This window comes from Mastomys coucha, unplaced genomic scaffold (genome assembly GCF_008632895.1).
Source record: "Mastomys coucha isolate ucsf_1 unplaced genomic scaffold, UCSF_Mcou_1 pScaffold23, whole genome shotgun sequence".
Classification (NCBI taxonomy): Eukaryota; Metazoa; Chordata; class Mammalia; order Rodentia; family Muridae; genus Mastomys; species Mastomys coucha.
In genome coordinates, this window is record NW_022196906.1 from 20546494 (window position 1) to 20552939 (window position 6446).

The 6446-nt window shown below is 43.5% G+C and overlaps 1 long non-coding RNA gene across 3 annotated transcripts in view; it reads left to right on the top strand.

Annotated features, from left to right (window-relative positions):
* The first annotated feature begins 540 nt into the window (after positions 1 to 540).
* The window catches only part of LOC116072889, a 19642-nt gene continuing 13736 nt past the window's right edge, over positions 541 to 6446 (top strand). For 2 of the 3 annotated variants that reach the window (XR_004111580.1, XR_004111581.1), the window contains exon 1: positions 556 to 856. This is a non-coding gene — a long non-coding RNA (uncharacterized LOC116072889). Of the gene's footprint in view, positions 857 to 6446 lie in introns of all 3 variants that reach the window. The other variant, XR_004111582.1, reaches the window with a different exon arrangement.

Here is a 6446-nt window from a genome sequence, read left to right on the forward strand (position 1 = left end):
GGTTGCCTAAGACCATCAATAACCACAAGTATTTACATTATCATTCATAACAGTAGCAAAATTACAGTTATGAGGTGGCAACAAAAATAATTTTATGGTTTAGGTCACTATAATATGAGGAACTGAATTAAAGTGTCACAGTAGTAAGAAGGTTGAGAACCACTAGCTTATAGCATAATGCTGGATATTTAGGTTTGAGCCCAGCCCAACACACAAATTAAGCATAAAAGTAGTAGGATGGAACAGAGAAAGGAAATTAAAGCAAATGTGGCTGTATGTTGAGTGATCCCAAGCAGATCATCAAGATATCAACATAATGTTAAAGTAAGCAAAACAATTAGACCAGGGGCCAAGAGGTATAGATAGTTAAGCAATTATCTCAATTCTGGCTCTATAAAGTAGCCTGAAGAAGTCCTCACTACTTAAAGAGACAATCTGGTTTCCATGAGACAATTGTTGCTGCTTGAGTTGAAAGCATTATGATGTGAGCATCCCATCAGTCTGCTGGTCTTAAAATGCAAGGTGTTATGAGTAACTATTCTCTGAGCCAAGCAACCACCATCTTGCGAAAGTCTGCTGTGACTTCATGGCAAAAGGTCATCCAAGTAAGATTCTCCCCTGAGTATCTTCCCCTTTAGACAATGGGGAGATGTTGCTTACATCCCTCCTGGGAAGGAATGTTAGCAACATAAGTTTAGGCAAGGAGCGGAGACCTTCAGGAACCTTTGGAGTATGGAGAGAGGATGTTCAAAGAGCGAACGAATGCCTCAGTTTTTCTTTATGCCTTCATCCTTGGTGAGAGATGAGAAGTCACACATTTTGTTCAGTATTACTGCTTCTCATACAGACTCACAGGGTGAGTAGCATGTTTAATTGCAGAGCAAACAGTAGTCTGACCCAGTGTAAAGGAGACCAAGACAAACCGGAGGCAGAGAGACCAGGCCCCTCTCTGCTTTCACTACCCAGCAGGCACAAATAAGCAGGCTGTGCTTCTTGGCAAAGCACCTTCTAAATATCTCTTCTCTTCCCAAATGCCACGGGCCTCTAGGAACCTGGAAACAATTGGACGTGTTCTATACAGAGCCTTTGCATTTCCCAGTAGCCCATTTCCCCGATATCCAACATCTCATCCAGGCTTGACTCTTTTGGCTCATGCAGTGACAGCTCCCTGTGTGACCCTTAGTGACTTTGCAGCTCTGGCCTGCTCCTCCCTTTCCTCTAGAATACCCTCCCTGTCGACACCTAACACCTATCTGTGTAGTGCCCCCAATGTTAGCCATGCTCACAGAAATGTACAGTATCCCAAGACTTCAGACCGTTTAGCTTCTCTTGCTGTTTGGACCCCAAGCAGTAAGTGTTCAGCAATGTTTACTTAATAAGGGCTGTAGAAGTGATCAAAAGTCACCCTCAAAAAGCCCATTATCTCAGAGCTCACCCTTACCACAGCACTCCATGGCAATCCAATTACTTTCCCCTTAAGACTGGTGCCACCATTTTCAATCATGTTTGTTCTCCCGCTGCCCTTCATGTGAGTGAGCAACAGTACATATTACCCTGAAGACCAAGCAGAATGTTGAGCAGGTTAGGAGTGTCATTAATACTGGTGTGGCACCTTTGACAGGTTAATCCATGGTAAAGAATGACAAAAAAAATGTATTTTCAAGTTGAGTACTGCTCCTTTTATTTTAGCGAAATGGAGGAGGAGTGGGCGGAGGGGAGGCAGGACGAGGCACTGGGAGAAGTGGAGAGAGGAGAAGCTATGGTCAAGATGTAATGTATGAGAAAGAAGAAAAAAGTGACAAGTTCAAAACAAAACATGTTAATTTTACATAAAAACCTTCCAGTTAAAAAAAATCTGCTTTTCTGGGAAATTAGCTTTGGCTGTGATAAGTGCATAGATGTGGGCTCACATGTGTGTACACTCACACATCCCAACTTTGATTATCTATAGAGTGAGGGCCATAAGTTGTCAGTATTCAATTTATGGATGTGAGCTAGCACAGGAGAGGAGCAGGTGGGATAACCTATTCTTGCCCTAGTGGAGAGCTAGTTGAGGCTACATGAGCAAGGTCTTCAATGCTGGCCCAGACTCACAGACTGACCCAGAGTTGCTCTGTATCTGTTCTGTGGCCTCACATGACTCGTTTGAGATTTACAAATGCAGTTGTTTCCAGAAATGGATTCCCAGCTGACATGTAGACCAAGAACTTGCCCAATTCCTCTCTGATTCTGACTTCCCTGGCATCAGAGAGTCAGGATCAATTCCGGAATGCTCTTAAATCAGAAGAGTGATGTGGTCTCTCACTGATGACCATGTACAGGTCTCCCTGTGCTGTGGGTACTTCCTTGATACACAGTCTGGGAATGGTGGGGAGTTCTGAAAGAAGAGATGAAGACTGGATTCATACACACAGATACGAGTATGCTCCTGCATATGGTCACCATGCCTTGCCCTGGGGCATCTTGCAGGTCCTGAGGTGTACAAGCCCCTAGGCTGCAATATTACAGTTCATACTTCTTACTGTCAGGCCTTTCTGTCCTAGCCTGGGACTACTGCTCTCCATGGTTTGAAATACTGGATGTTTTTGGTTCAACTTAACACAAACTAGAGTACTCAGAAAGGAAGGAGCCTCAGTTAAGAAAATACTTTAGTGAGCTCCAACTGTAAGACATTTTCTCAATTAGTGATTAATGGGGAGGACCCAGCCCATTGTGGGTGGTGCCAACCCTGGATGGAGATCGTGAGTTCTATAAGAAAGTAGACTGAGCAAGCCAGGGGAAGCAAGCCAGGAAACAGCACCTTTCCATGGCCTTTGCATCAACACCTGTCTCTAGGATCCTACTCTGCCTGAGTTCCTGTCCCAACTTCCTTTGATGATGAGTAGTGCTGTGGAAGTGTAAGCTGAGTAAATCCTTTCCTTCCCAACTTGCTTTTGGTCGTGGTGTTGCAGCAATAGATGACCCTTACAAAGACGGGTAGGTCCGCCTCCTTTTACCGACTAAGAAGATTCAAACTTCCCTAAGCCCTGGTTAACTCGATAAGATAAAAGAACACAAGGAGAAGTCAGTGAACTAAAACCAGGTGTGTCTTTAGGGGGGAAAGGCCATGGTTCCTGAATTCTGCTGCCCCATTTCTCTCAGCTGCCATTGGTTCACACTAGTACCTGAAACATAGCTGTGACACTTAAGCAGGTCATTTCAACAGGAACAGGGCCCTACCCTGACCCACGCTATTTCATCAGTGTGGACAGAATACTGTCCCGTGAGCAAGCCTAGGCCTTTGTTTCTGTTTCAGCGTTCAGTCTCATGCCTCCTGGCCTCCACCACAACCTTCCTCATTGTTTTCAGTGCTGCCTTGCTGGAAGGCTCAACATAAAGCTCACCTCCTCCCAAAGGGGTCCTGTGTCCCTCCACATCCAGAGCTGTGCCCACCTTCTGTGACAATACTCAGCTGGGGGCCACCTGCAACCTGCTTCGTACCCTGCATCCTGCACCATGAAGAATATCAAGACTGTGATTCCTACATAGGAACTTCTGCATGGTGAAAATCAGCCAGTGAGCATGTGCACTCTGTCAAACTGACATTTCTGCAAGGTTGCAAGGCAGATATGGGAAGTCAACTGAACTAACCTGAATGATCTCTGGCCTATTCAGCCAGTGCTAGTGGCAATTCATAAGATGTGGGGATATTGCAGACCCAGAGTTCTCTAATAGTACTGGGACTTCAAGGTAAACATAGACCCCTGTTCAGGTGGCTAGGGCATTAAGCCACACATGTCTCGCTCTCCTCTTTCCTTGCATGAAAAGCTAATCACCTCACAGCAAAGCCCAGAGAAGCTTTCCAAACTCCTACAATGGGGTGTGAAGAGAAACAGGAGACACACCATGCACACTACCTCTTTTCTTTCTCCTCCTCTTCCTACTCTGACCCCCTCCTTCTTGTCTTGATCCACATTCCCTCCTCTGAATTTTTATCTGCTTTTCTCTCTCCCCTAACTTTCCCCAATCTTCTTCCCTTATCTGTTTTTGCAGAGAAGCAGAAAGCTCTTCATGAGAATGAACTACCCAGTCTGTACTGCACAGTCTGGCTCTTGCACAAAGCGAAGGCTGGTGGCTGCTCTCTTAGACTAGGAAACACCTTGGTTTGGCAGAGGCCCATGAAGAAGGGCTCACCTCCTTGGTTGAGAAAGGAGCCCTCATACTAACAGCCATGTGGGAGAAACCCTGGGCAACTGCCACGTCCTCTGACTCCCTACAGAGCTAGGACTGCTGGGAGCTTATATAGCCTGAATTGAGGGATTTGATCCAGAGTATCAATAGACCATACCCAACCCAGTGTAAGGTTGAACACACAGCTTCCAAAGACCAAGCTACAGCACATTCTGTGGGAAGGTAATGTGTAGAGAATGTGATACTAGGACATTTGTGAAATCATATAAATCATAAAAACCACATCATCCCTTCTCATTTTCTGCATGAGATCTGGGTTATTCTGATATACTCAGGTCTCCACAAAATTTTCAGAAGTTCCCTTGTGTTAGGGAAGTAAGATTTTACTCATATCCAGAGACACATTCCACCACTAAGCACATATGCCACTGTAGCATGCAATCTGCACCCACCGAAGCATCCAGCTTTCAAGGATCTGACCATCTTCTGGAACACTATGAGTATTCACAACTTCTCTTGCTGCACAGCAGCCAGATCCTACAACTCATTTGGCAAACTATGCTTCCCCACTTAGGAGATAAATATGGAAAAGATATACTTGCATTTTGACAAGCACTTAGATTCTATGTGCCTATTTTTTTTATCAAGGCTTCCAGTATCATAATAAATGTCAGCCAATACCATATTTTTTAAAATGTATCATTGTATCCTTATAAATCAAGCAGCATGCTACTCTCATCTCAAAGCATGCACTTCTAACTTTATTTCATCCCAGTACAAAAGTTGTATTGTTTTATGGCACTGTGTATCAGACTGATTTTTTATGCCTCTGTGAATTATTACCAGCTCACTTCTATGCCAATATCTGCCAGGGATTATCACAACCCCATCACTATCAGTGTGTGGTTTTAGTGTCTTTAGATCAATGGCTACCAAACTAGAACATCTCATTCTGATAACTTGATTTTAGGGGCACTCTGGGAACCAGTGAAATTGGAGAACTTTACATACATGGCAGTAAATTATGTCCTACTTTGTGGGACATAAGAAGACTTTGACTTCTGTGAAACTGAAGAACTACTTTCCACTTTTATTGCTGTTAAATGCAACTAAAACCCCTATATATTATATTTTTAAACCATGAAAAACCCTGGAATACAGAGGGAAGAGGGCAGACCAATTAGAGGGGCTGGGACCTGAGGAGCAATGCCAGTGCTCCGGGTTTATTTTCACCCATTTTTACTGTCCGAGATTTGGAGACGCCAAGGTGTGTGCAGGACTGTACAGAAGCCTTATGACTAGCACAAAAGTAGCATAGGTAGATAGGAGAGATTTGATAGTAGTTAGCCTACTCTAGGCAAATCCATAGAGAAGACAGTACTCACATCTCACAAATACCACCAAAGATTGAGCAGAACACTGATTTCCACCATACCCAATAATAAGAAGAGCAGCACTAGCCACATACACCAGAGTGTGTGCCAGTGGCCTCAAGTGAGAAACTGAGACCTTTGTCCAGTTTGGTCACAGTGTTGACAGAGAACATTTGGAAGATCAGTCTTTCCACTTCTCAGCAGTAAATAAGCTCTTCCTCTGATGGCTGGGAACACTGGAGGAGATTAGTGGGGACTCACCATCCAGAGTGACAGGCTACCCCTTCAATACTGGTAGAGGGTATATGAGGAGACAACCCCTAAATAAATAGTCACCAGAAACAAGGAATTGTCTCCATCATTTGTGAACAAGATGTGGTGCAATCTTTTTCTTGCTCTATTTGATGGCAGTGAATGGGTGAATATAGAGCTTAAGCAACGTCCAGAGGTTCATACCACCATACCCAGTATATCCAGATTGCATTCAAACTGGTTTTTCTCATGTAGCTTAAATGAAGAAAGACATCAATACAATGCCAACACTGAGATGCCAGAATTACTGCAACTATAAATAAAGATTTTAAAGCTGCCATTGTCAAAATTGATTCAATGATGAATGTGCATGGAACAAAGTAAAATATGGGAAGAATAAGCAAAAAAGAAAGAAAATCTCAACAAGGAACTAGAAAAGAAGAATGAGAAGTAGAAAATGCAAAACCCAGTGAAGCAAGAGGTAATACTCCACGTTTATGGCCCACCTGACAATGGAGATTAAAAAGAAGAATCTCTCTTCAATACTTGAATAGTAAGTATTCAATCTGAACAATAAGCAAAATAATAAAAACATAAAAAAGATTCAGGGAACTGTGGGCCTGCATAAAATATCTGTTTCTGTGTCACAAA